The sequence below is a fragment of the Haemaphysalis longicornis genome, unplaced genomic scaffold (genome assembly GCF_048455015.1).
Source record: "Haemaphysalis longicornis isolate Haplotype H1 unplaced genomic scaffold, Haemaphysalis longicornis Haplotype H1 scaffold_2, whole genome shotgun sequence".
Lineage (NCBI taxonomy): Eukaryota > Metazoa > Arthropoda > Arachnida > Ixodida > Ixodidae > Haemaphysalis > Haemaphysalis longicornis.
This window is the reverse complement of record NW_027526295.1, coordinates 107,577,688-107,590,553: the sequence shown is the minus strand read 5'-3', so window position 1 is coordinate 107,590,553 and position 12,866 is coordinate 107,577,688. Positions and strand designations below refer to the sequence as shown.

Sequence of the window (12,866 nt, the reverse complement as noted above, 5' to 3'; positions counted from 1 at the left end):
GACAACCGTGCATTCGCACTTTCACATTCTCCCCCTCGGGGAAATGCGGGAGAATTTTTTACTATGATTATTGAAGTTAAGATTTTTTTTTAAATATCAGGAAGAAAGAAAGAAAGAAAAACACGCGACCAGAGTGGGGACCGAACCCACGCCTTTCGATTAGATCTCGAATGCCTTACCAATTCGGCTATCTGGGCGACTGTGTTCTCCTTCAGTTTCTGGGCTATTTATATTTACTAGAAGTGTATCTGACGCTTGAGGGTGGTAGCCAGCGCCACTCTGACTACACGGGGAGAAGGGGACCTTCTTTTCAACACCCGGGGCGTGACTCAAATGTCGACAGCCTGTCATGAGCGGGTAACTGGCGGGAAGCCCTCTTATGCTACCTAGGCAACAAGGCTGCCAGAACTGAGACCCTCGCTAGGCTTTCGCAGAATAATATAGTAAGGAAATGAGGGGCTCGTTGAGGAAATACAGAAACATAGGTCGGCAGTGTACAACGCCAAAGGAGGAATAGGGGTGTGCTTAGGCTCTATTTTTTACTACAGTTAATGAAGTTAACATTTTTTTTAAATATCAGGAAGAAAGAAGGAAAGAAAACCACGCGCACAGAGTGGGGACGGAACCCACGCCTTTCGTTTAGATCTCGAATTCCTTACCAATTCGGCTATCTGGGCGACTGTGTTCTCCTTCAGTTTCTGGGCTATTTATATTTACTAGAAGTGTATCTGACGCTTGAGGGTGGTAGCCAGCGCCACTCTGACTGCACGGGGAGAAGGGGACCTTTTTTTCAACCCCCGGGGCGTGACTCAAACGTCGACAGCCTGTCATGAGCGGGTAACTGGCGGGAAGCCCTCTTATGCTACCTAGGCATCAAGGCTGCCAGAACCGAGACCCTCGCTAGGCTTTCGCAGAATAATATAGTAAGGAAATGAGGGGCTCGTTGAGGAAATACAGAAACATAGGTAGGCAGTGTACAATGCCAAAGGAGGCATAGGGGTGTGCTTAGGCTCTATTTTTTACTTCGGGTAATGAAGTTAACATTTTTTTTGAAATATCACGAAGAAAGAAAGAAAAACACGCGCCCAGAGTGGGGACCGAACACACGCCTTTCGATTAGATCTCGAATGCCTTACCAATTCAGCTATCTGGGCGACTGTGTTCTCCTTCAGTTTCTGGGCTATTTATATTTACTAGAAGTGTATCTGACGCTTGAGGGTGGTAGCCAGCGCCACTCTGACTGCACGGGGAGAAGGGGACCTTTTTTTCAACCCCCGGGGCGTGACTCAAACGTCGACAGCCTGTCATGAGCGGGTAACTGGCGGGAAGCCCTCTTATGCTACCTAGGCATCAAGGCTGCCAGAACCGAGACCCTCGCTAGGCTTTCGCAGATTAATATAGTAAGGAAATGAGGGGCTTGTTGAGGAAATACACAAACTTGGGTCGGCAGTCTACAACGCCAAAGGAGGCATAGGAGTGTGCTTAGGCTCTATTTTTACTATGGTTAATGAAGTTAAGATTTTTTTAAATATCAGGAAGAAAGAAAGAAAGAAAAACACGCGCCCAGAGTGCGGACCGAACACACGCCTTTCGATTAGATCTCGAATGCCTTACCAATTCAGCTATCTGGGCGACTGTGTTCTCCTTCAGTTTCTGGGCTATTTATATTTACTAGAAGTGTATCTGACGCTTGAGGGTGGTAGCCAGCGCAACTCTGACTGCACGGGGAGAAGGGGACCTTCTTTTCAACCCCCGGGGCGTGACTTAAACGTCGACAGCCTGTCATGAGCGGGTAACTAACGGGAAGCCCTCTTATGCTACCTAGGCATCAAGGCTGCCAGAACCGAGACCCTCGTAAGGCTTTCGCAGAATAATATAGTAAGGAAATGAGGGGCCCGTTGAGGAAATACAGAAACATAGGTCGGCAGTCTACAACGCCAAAGGAGGCATAGGGGTGTGATTATTCTCTATTTTTTACTACGGTTAATGAAGTTAAGATTTTTTTAAGGTATCGGGAAGAAAGAAAGAAAGAAAGAAAAACACGCGCCCAGAGTGGGGATCGAACACACGCCTTTCGATTAGATCTCGAATGCCTTACCAATTCGGCTATCTGGGCGACTGTGTTCTCCTTCAGTTTCTGGGCTATTTATATTTACTAGAAGTGTATCTGACGCTTGAGGGTGGTAGCCAGCGCCACTCTGACTGCACGGATTGAAGGGGACCTTCTTTTCAACCCCCGGGGCGTGACTCAAATGTCGACAGCCTGTCATGAGCAGGTAACTGGCGGGAAGCCCTCTTATGCTACCTAGGCATCAAGGCTGCCAGAACCGAGTCCCTCGCTAGGCTTTCCCAGAATAATATTGTAAGGAAATGAGGGGCTCGTTGAGGAAATACAGAAACATAGGTCGGCAGTGTACAACGCCAAAGGAGGCATAGGGGTGTGCTTAGGCTCTATTTTTAAGTGCGAATGCACTTTATAAGCGACCCCAAACCATCCACCGCCGGCGGCAGCGGCGTCCGCAGTGCTCCTCTATATTTAAAAAGAAACAGCATCCGCCGCCAGGTTTCGATCCGAGGACTTTGCGGCCGCAGCGCGACGCTCTACCGACCAAGACACGGACACAACGCTGATATCACTGTTAGTGACGCGCCTTATATCTTTAACGCATTCAAACTACGTCGTCAGCGGCGTGCGTTGGCGACTCAGCGGCGTTATAGCGGCTTGATAACAGCGTGGTGTACACGTGATACTACAAACCCGATGGAAGAGATGGAAGAGAAGGCGGCGAGGCGGTGGGCTGCGGGGGCCGAGCGCAAGCGCCGCCATTGGGCCGACAACCGTGCATTCGCACTTTCACATTCTCCCCCTCAGGGAAATGCGGGAGAATTTTTTACTATGATTAATGAAGTTAAGATTTTTTTTTAAATATCAGGAAGAAAGAAAGAAAGAAAAACACGCGACCAGAGTGGGGACCGAACCCACGCCTTTCGATTAGATCTCGAATGCCTTACCAATTCGGCTATCTGGGCGACTGTGTTCTCCTTCAGTTTCTGGGCTATTTATATTTACTAGAAGTGTATCTGACGCTTGAGGGTGGTAGCCAGCGCCACTCTGACTACACGGGGAGAAGGGGACCTTCTTTTCAACACCCGGGGCGTGACTCAAATGTCGACAGCCTGTCATGAGCGGGTAACTGGCGGGAAGCCCTCTTATGCTACCTAGGCAACAAGGCTGCCAGAACTGAGACCCTCGCTAGGCTTTCGCAGAATAATATAGTAAGGAAATGAGGGGCTCGTTGAGGAAATACAGAAACATAGGTCGGCAGTGTACAACGCCAAAGGAGGAATAGGGGTGTGCTTAGGCTCTATTTTTTACTACAGTTAATGAAGTTAACATTTTTTTTAAATATCAGGAAGAAAGAAGGAAAGAAAACCACGCGCCCAGAGTGGGGACGGAACCCACGCCTTTCGTTTAGATCTCGAATTCCTTACCAATTCGGCTATCTGGGCGACTGTGTTCTCCTTCAGTTTCTGGGCTATTTATATTTACTAGAAGTGTATCTGACGCTTGAGGGTGGTAGCCAGCGCCACTCTGACTGCACGGGGAGAAGGGGACCTTTTTTTCAACCCCCGGGGCGTGACTCAAACGTCGACAGCCTGTCATGAGCGGGTAACTGGCGGGAAGCCCTCTTATGCTACCTAGGCATCAAGGCTGCCAGAACCGAGACCCTCGCTAGGCTTTCGCAGAATAATATAGTAAGGAAATGAGGGGCTCGTTGAGGAAATACAGAAACATAGGTAGGCAGTGTACAACGCCAAAGGAGGCATAGGGGTGTGCTTAGGCTCTATTTTTTACTTCGGGTAATGAAGTTAACATTTTTTTTTAAATATCAGGAAGAAAGAAAGAAAAACACGCGCCCAGAGTGGGGACCGAACACACGCCTTTCGATTAGATCTCGAATGCCTTACCAATTCAGCTATCTGGGCGACTGTGTTCTCCTTCAGTTTCTGGGCTATTTATATTTACTAGAAGTGTATCTGACGCTTGAGGGTGGTAGCCAGCGCCACTCTGACTGCACGGGGAGAAGGGGACCTTTTTTTCAACCCCCGGGGCGTGACTCAAACGTCGACAGCCTGTCATGAGCGGGTAACTGGCGGGAAGCCCTCTTATGCTACCTAGGCATCAAGGCTGCCAGAACCGAGACCCTCGCTAGGCTTTCGCAGATTAATATAGTAAGGAAATGAGGGGCTTGTTGAGGAAATACACAAACTTGGGTCGGCAGTCTACAACGCCAAAGGAGGCATAGGAGTGTGCTTAGGCTCTATTTTTACTATGGTTAATGAAGTTAAGATTTTTTTAAATATCAGGAAGAAAGAAAGAAAGAAAAACACGCGCCCAGAGTGCGGACCGAACACACGCCTTTCGATTAGATCTCGAATGCCTTACCAATTCAGCTATCTGGGCGACTGTGTTCTCCTTCAGTTTCTGGGCTATTTATATTTACTAGAAGTGTATCTGACGCTTGAGGGTGGTAGCCAGCGCAACTCTGACTGCACGGGGAGAAGGGGACCTTCTTTTCAACCCCCGGGGCGTGACTTAAACGTCGACAGCCTGTCATGAGCGGGTAACTAACGGGAAGCCCTCTTATGCTACCTAGGCATCAAGGCTGCCAGAACCGAGACCCTCGTAAGGCTTTCGCAGAATAATATAGTAAGGAAATGAGGGGCCCGTTGAGGAAATACAGAAACATAGGTCGGCAGTCTACAACGCCAAAGGACGCATAGGGGTGTGATTATTCTCTATTTTTTACTACGGTTAATGAAGTTAAGATTTTTTTAAGGTATCGGGAAGAAAGAAAGAAAGAAAGAAAAACACGCGCCCAGAGTGGGGATCGAACACACGCCTTTCGATTAGATCTCGAATGCCTTACCAATTCGGCTATCTGGGCGACTGTGTTCTCCTTCAGTTTCTGGGCTATTTATATTTACTAGAAGTGTATCTGACGCTTGAGGGTGGTAGCCAGCGCCACTCTGACTGCACGGATTGAAGGGGACCTTCTTTTCAACCCCCGGGGCGTGACTCAAATGTCGACAGCCTGTCATGAGCAGGTAACTGGCGGGAAGCCCTCTTATGCTACCTAGGCATCAAGGCTGCCAGAACCGAGTACCTCGCTAGGCTTTCCCAGAATAATATTGTAAGGAAATGAGGGGCTCGTTGAGGAAATACAGAAACATAGGTCGGCAGTGTACAACGCCAAAGGAGGCATAGGGGTGTGCTTAGGCTCTATTTTTAAGTGCGAATGCACTTTATAAGCGACCCCAAACCATCCACCGCCGGCGGCAGCGGCGTCCGCAGTGCTCCTCTATATTTAAAAAGAAACAGCATCCGCCGCCAGGTTTCGATCCGAGGACTTTGCGGCCGCAGCGCGACGCTCTACCGACCAAGACACGGACACAACGCTGATATCACTGTTAGTGACGCGCCTTATATCTTTAACGCATTCAAACTACGTCGTCAGCGGCGTGCGTTGGCGACTCAGCGGCGTTATAGCGGCTTGATAACAGCGTGGTGTACACGTGATACTACAAACCCGATGGAAGAGATGGAAGAGAAGGCGGCGAGACGGTGGGCTGCGGGGGCCGAGCGCAAGCGCCGCCATTGGGCCGACAACCGTGCATTCGCACTTTCACATTCTCCCCCTCGGGGAAATGCGGGAGAATTTTTTACTATGATTAATGAAGTTAAGATTTTTTTTTAAATATCAGGAAGAAAGAAAGAAAGAAAAACACGCGACCAGAGTGGGGACCGAACCCACGCCTTTCGATTAGATCTCGAATGCCTTACCAATTCGGCTATCTGGGCGACTGTGTTCTCCTTCAGTTTCTGGGCTATTTATATTTACTAGAAGTGTATCTGACGCTTGAGGGTGGTAGCCAGCGCCACTCTGACTACACGGGGAGAAGGGGACCTTCTTTTCAACACCCGGGGCGTGACTCAAATGTCGACAGCCTGTCATGAGCGGGTAACTGGCGGGAAGCCCTCTTATGCTACCTAGGCAACAAGGCTGCCAGAACTGAGACCCTCGCTAGGCTTTCGCAGAATAATATAGTAAGGAAATGAGGGGCTCGTTGAGGAAATACAGAAACATAGGTCGGCAGTGTACAACGCCAAAGGAGGAATAGGGGTGTGCTTAGGCTCTATTTTTTACTACAGTTAATGAAGTTAACATTTTTTTTAAATATCAGGAAGAAAGAAGGAAAGAAAACCACGCGCCCAGAGTGGGGACGGAACCCACGCCTTTCGTTTAGATCTCGAATTCCTTACCAATTCGGCTATCTGGGCGACTGTGTTCTCCTTCAGTTTCTGTGCTATTTATATTTACTAGAAGTGGATCTGACGCTTGAGGGTGGTAGCCAGCGCCACTCTGACTGCACGGCGAGAAGGGGACCTTTTTTTCAACCCCCGGGGCGTGACTCAAACGTCGACAGCCTGTCATGAGCGGGTAACTGGCGGGAAGCCCTCTTATGCTACCTAGGCATCAAGGCTGCCAGAACCGAGACCCTCGCTAGGCTTTCGCAGAATAATATAGTAAGGAAATGAGGGGCTCGTTGAGGAAATACAGAAACATAGGTCGGCAGTGTACAACGCCAAAGGAGGCATAGGGGTGTGCTTAGGCTCTATTTTTTACTTCGGGTAATGAAGTTAACATTTTTTTAAAATATCAGGAAGAAAGAAAGAAAGAAAAACACGCGGCCAGAGTGGGGACCGAACCCACGCCTTTCGATTAGATCTCGAATGCCTTACCAATTCGGCTATCTGGGCGACTGTGTTCTCCTTCAGTTTTTGGGATATTTATATTTACTAGAAGTGTATCTGATGCTTAAGGTTGGTAGCCAGCGCCACTGTGACTGCACGGAGAGATGGGGACCTTCTTTTCAACCCCTGGGGCGTGACTCAAATGTCGACAGCATGTCATGAGCGGGTAACTGGCGGGAAGCCCTCTTATGCTACCTAGGCATCAAGGCTGCCAGAACTGAGATCCTCGCTAGGCTTTCGCAGAATAATATAGTAAGGAAATCAGGGGCTCGTTGAGGAAATACAGAAACATAGGTCGGCAGTCTACAACGCCAAAGGAGGCATAGGGGTGTGCTTAGGCTCTATTTTTTACTACGGTTAATGAAGTTAACATTTTTTTTAAAATATCAGGAAGAAAGAAAGAAAGAAAAACACGCGGCCAGAGTGGGGACTGAACCCACGCCTTTCGATTAGATCTCGAATTCCTTACCAATTCGGCTATCTGGGCGAGTGTGTTCTCCTTCAGTTTCTGGGCTATTTATATTTACTAGAAGTGTATCTGACGCTTGAGGGTGGTAGCCAGCGCCACTCTGACTGCACGGATTGAAGGGGACCTCCTTTTCAACCCCCGGGGCGTGACTCAAATGTCGACAGCCTGTCATGAGCGGGTAACTGGTGGGAAGCCCTCTTATGCTACCTAGGCATCAAGGCTGCCAGAACTGAGACCCTCGCTAGGCTTTCGCAGAATAATATAGTAAGGAAATCAGGGGCTCGTTGAGGAAATACAGAAACATAGGTCGGCAGTGTACAACGCCAAAGGAGGCATATGGGTGTGCTTAAGCTCTATTTTTTACTTCGGGTAATGAAGTTAACATTTTTTTAAAATATCAGGAAGAAAGAAAGAAAGAAAAACACGCGGCCAGAGTGGGGACCGAACCCACGCCTTTCGATTTGATCTCGAATTCCTTACCAATTCGGCTATCTGGGCGACTGTGTTCTCCTTCAGTTTTTGGGCTATTTATATTTACTAGAAGTGTATCTGATGCTTAAGGGTGGTAGCCAGCGCCACTCTGACTGCACGGGGAGAAGGGGACCTTCTTTCAACCCCCGGGGCGTGACTCAAACGTCGACATCCTGTCATGAGCGGGTAACTGGCGGGAAGCCCTCTTATGCTACCTAGGCATCAAGGCTGCCAGAACCGAGACCCTCGCTAGGATTTCGCAGAATAATATAGTAAGGAAATGAGGGGCTCGTTGAGGAAATACAGAAACATGGGTCGGCAGTCTACAACGCCAAAGGAGGCATAGGGGTGTGTTAGGCTCTATTTTTACTACGGTAATGAAGTTGAGATTTTTTTTAAGATATCAGGAAGAAAGAAAGAAAGAAAGAAAAACACGCGCCCAGAGTGGGGACCGAACCCACGCCTTTCGATTAGATCTCAAATGCCTTACCAATTAAGCTATCTGGGCGACTGTGTTCTCCTTCATTTTCTGGGCTATTTATGTTTACTAGAAGTGTATCTGACGCTTGAAGGTGGTAGCCAGCGCCGGTCTGACTGCACGGGGAGAAGGAGACCTTCTTTTGAACCACCGGGGCGTGACTCAAACGTCGACAGCCTGTCATGAGCGGGTAACTGGCGGGAAGCCCTCTTATGCTACCTAGGCATCAAGGCTGCCAGAACCGAGACCCTCGCTAGGCTTTCGCAGAATATTATAGTAAGGAAATGAGGGGCTCGTTGAGGAAATACAGAAACATGGGTCGGCAGTCTACAACGCCAAAGGAGGCATAGGGTTGTGCTTAGGCTCTATTTTTACTACGGTTAATGATGGTAAAATTTTTTAAAATATCAGTAAGAAAGAAAGAAAGAAAAACACGTGCCCAGAGTGGGGATCGAACACACGCCTTTCGATTAGATCTCGAATGCCTTACCAATTCGGCTATCTGGGCGACTGTGTTCTCCTTCAGTTTCTGGGCTATTTATATTTACTAGAAGTGTATCTGACGCTTGAGGGTGGTAGCCAGCGCCACTCTGACTGCACGGGGAGAAGGGGACCTTCTTTTCAACCCCCGGGGCGTGTCTAAAACGTCGACAGCCTGTCATGAGCAGGTAACTGGCGGGAAGCCCTCTTATGCTACCTAGGCATCAAGGCTGCCAGAACCGAGTCCCTCACTAGGCTTTCGCAGAATAATATTGTAAGGAAATGAGGGGCTCGTTGAGGAAATACAGAAACATAGGTCGGTAGTCTACAATGCCAAAGGAGGCATAGGGGTGTAATTAGGCTCTATTTTTTACTACGGTTAATGAAGTTAAGATTTTTTTAAGATATCAGGAAGAAAGAAAGAAAGAAAGAAAAACACGTGCCCAAAGCGGGGACCGAACCCACGCCTTTCAATTAGATCTCGAATGCCTTACCAATTCGGCTATCTGGGCGACTGTGTTCTGCTTCAGTTTCTGGGCTATTTATATTTACTAGAAGTGTATCTGACGCTTAAAGGTGGTAGCCAGCGCCACTCTGACTGTACGGATTGAAGGGGACCTTCTTTTCAACCCCCGGGGCGTGACTCAAATGTCGACAGCCTGTCATGAGCGGGTAACTGGCGGGAAGCCCTCTTAAGCTACCTAGGCATCAAGGCTGCCAGAACTGAGACCCTCGCTTGGCTTTCGCATGATAATATAGTAAGGAAATGAGGGGTTCGTTGAGGAAATACACAAACATAGGTCGGCAGTGTACAATGCCAAAGGAGGCATAGGGGTGTGCTTAGGCTCTATTTTTACTACGGTTAATGAAGTTAACATTTTTTTTAAATATCAGGAAGAAAGAAAGAAAGAAAAACACGCGGCCAGAGTGGGGACCGAACCCACTCCTTTCGATTAGATCTCGAATTCCTTACCAATTCAGCTATCTGGGCGACTGTGTTCTTCTTCAGTTTCTGGGCTATATATGTTTACTAGAAGTGTATCTGACGCTTGAGGGTGGTAGCTAGCGCCACTCTGACTGCACGGGGAGAAGGGGACCTTCTTTTCAACCCCCGGGGCGTGACTCAAACGTCGAGAGCCTGTCATGAGTGGGTAACTGGAGGGAAGCCCTCTTATGCTACCTAGGCATCAAGGCTGCCAGAACCGAGACCCTCGCTAGGCTTTCGCAGACTAATATAGTAAGGAAATGAGGGGCTCGTTGAGGAAATACAGAAACATAGGTCGGCAGTCTACAACACCAAAGGAGGCATAGGGGTGTGCTTAGGCTCTATTTTTTACTACGGTTAATGAAGTTCACATTTTTTTTAAATATCAGGAAGAAAGAAAGAAAGAAAAACACGCGCCCAGAGTGGGGACCGAACACACGCCTTTCGATTAAATCTCGAATGCCTTACCAATTCAGCTATCTGGGCGACTGTGCTATCATTCAGTTTCTGGGCTATTTATATTTACTAGTAGTGTATCTGACGCTTGAGGGTGGTAGCCAGCGCCACGCTGACTCCACGGGGAGAAGGGTACCTTCTTTTCAACCCCCGGGGAGTGACTCAAACGTCGAAACCCTGTCATCATGAGCGGGTAACTGGCGGGAAGCCCTCTTATGCTACCTAGGCATCAAGGCTGCCAGAACCGAGACCCTCGCTAGGCTTTCGCAGAATAATATAGTAAGGAAATGAGGGGCTCGTTGAGGAAATACAGAAACATAGGTCGGCAGTCTACAACGCCAAAGGAGGCATAGGGGTGTGCTTAGGCTCTATTTTTTACTACGGTTAATGAAGTTAACATTTTTTTAAGTATCAGGAAGAAAGAAAGAAAAACACGCGCCCAGAGTGGGGACCGAACCCACGCCTTTCGAATATATCTCGAATGCCTTACCAGTTCAGCTATCTGGGCGACTGTGTTCTCCTTCAGTTTCTGGGCTATTTATATTTACTAGAAGTGTATCTGACGCTTGAGGGTGGTAGCCAGCGCCACTCTGACTGCACGGGGAGAAGGGGACCTTCTTTCAACCCCCGGGGCGTGACTCAAACGTCGACATCCTGTCAAGAGTGGGTAACTGGCGGGAAGCCCTCTTATGCTACCTAGGCATCAAGGCTGCCAGAACCGAGACCCTCGCTAGGATTTCGCAGAATAATATAGTAAGGAAATGAGGGGCTCGTTGAGGAAATACAGAAACATGGGTCGGCAGTCTACAACGCCAAAGGAGGCATAGGGGTGTGTTAGGCTCTATTTTTACTACGGTAATGAAGTTGAGATTTTTTTTAAGATATCAGGAAGAAAGAAAGAAAGAAAGAAAAACACGCGCCCAAAGTGGGGACCGAACCCACGCCTTTCGATTAGATCTCGAATGCCTTACCAATTCAGCTATCTGGGCGACTATGTTCTCCTTCAGTTTCTGGGCTATTTATGTTTACTAGGAGTGTATCTGACGCTTGAGAGTGGTAGCCAGCGCTATTCTGACTGCACGGGGAGAAGGGTACCTTCTTTTCAACCCCCCGGGGCGTGACTCAAACGTCGACATCCTGTCATGAGCGGGTAACTGGCGGGAAGCCCTCTTATGCTAACTAGGCATCAAGGCTGCCAGGACCGAGACCCTCGCTAGGCTTTCGCAGAATAATATAGTAAGGAAATGAGGGGCTCGTTGAGGAAATACAGAAACATAGGTCGGCAGTCTACAACGCCAAAGGAGGCATAGGGGTGTGCTTAGGCTCTATTTTTTACTACGGTTAATGAAGTTAACCTTTTTTAAATATCAGGAAGAAAGAAAGAAAGAAAAACACGCGCCCAGAGTGGGGACCGAACCCACGCCTTTCGATTAGATCTCGAATGCCTTACCAATTAAGCTATCTGGGCGACTGTGTTCTCCTTCATTTTCTGGGCTATTTATGTTTACTAGAAGTGTATCTGACGCTTGAAGGTGGTAGCCAGCGCCGCACTGACTGCACGGGGAGAAGGAGACCTTCTTTTGAACCACCGGGGCGTGACTCAAACGTCGACAGCCTGTCATGAGCGGGTAACTGGTGGGAAGCCCTCTTATGCTACCTAGGCATCAAGGCTGCCAGAACCGAGACCCTCGCTAGGCTTTCGCAGAATATTATAGTAAGGAAATGAGGGGCTCGTTGAGGAAATACAGAAACATGGGTCGGCAGTCTACAACGCCAAAGGAGGCATAGGGTTGTGCTTAGGCTCTATTTTTACTACGGTTAATGAAGGTAAGATTTTTTAAAATATCAGTAAGAAAGAAAGAAAGAAAGAAAAACACGTGCCCAAAGCGGGGACCGAACCCACGCCTTTCAATTAGATCTCGAATGCCTTACCAATTCGGCTATCTGGGCGACTGTGTTCTGCTTCAGTTTCTGGGCTATTTATATTTACTAGAAGTGTATCTGACGCTTAAAGGTGGTAGCCAGCGCCACTCTGACTGTACGGATTGAAGGGGACCTTCTTTTCAACCCCCGGGGCATGACTCAAATGTCGACAGCCTGTCATGAGCGGGTAACTGGCGGGAAGCCCTCGTATGCTACCTAGGCATCAAGGCTGCCAGAACTGAGACCCTCGCTAGGCTTTCGCAGAATAATATAGTAAGGAAATGAGGGGCTCGTTGAGGAAATACAGAAACATAGGTCGGCAGTGTACAACGCCAAAGGGGGCATAGGGGTGTGCTTAGGCTCTATTTTTTACTTCGGGTAATGAAGTTAACATTTTTTTAAAATATCAGGAAGAAAGAAAGAAAGAAAAACACGCGGCCAGAGTGGGGACCGAACCCACGCCTTTCGATTAGATCTCGAATTCCTTACCAATTCGGCTATCTGGGCGACTGTGTTCTCCTTCAGTTTTTGGGCTATTTATATTTACTAGAAGTGTATCTGATGCTTAAGGGTGGTAGCCAGCGCCACTCTGACTGCACGGAGAGAAGGGGACCTTCTTTTCAACCCCTGGGGCGTGACTCAAATGTCGACAGCCTGTCATGAGCGGGTAACTGGCGGGAAGCCCTCTTATGCTACCTAGGCATCAAGGCTGCCAGAACTGAGATCCTCGCTAGGCTGTCGCAGAATAATATAGTAAGGAAATGAGGGGCTTGTTGAGGAAATACAG

At 48.4% G+C, this 12,866-nt stretch overlaps 1 non-coding gene across 1 annotated transcript; it reads right to left on the bottom strand.

Moving 5' to 3' along the window:
- Positions 1 to 10,592: 10,592 nt before the first annotated feature.
- Positions 10,593 to 10,664, bottom strand: Trnai-uau (transfer RNA isoleucine (anticodon UAU)). Its single transcript has one exon. It is a non-coding gene; the product is annotated as a tRNA-Ile (tRNA).
- Positions 10,665 to 12,866: the final 2,202 nt, after the last annotated feature.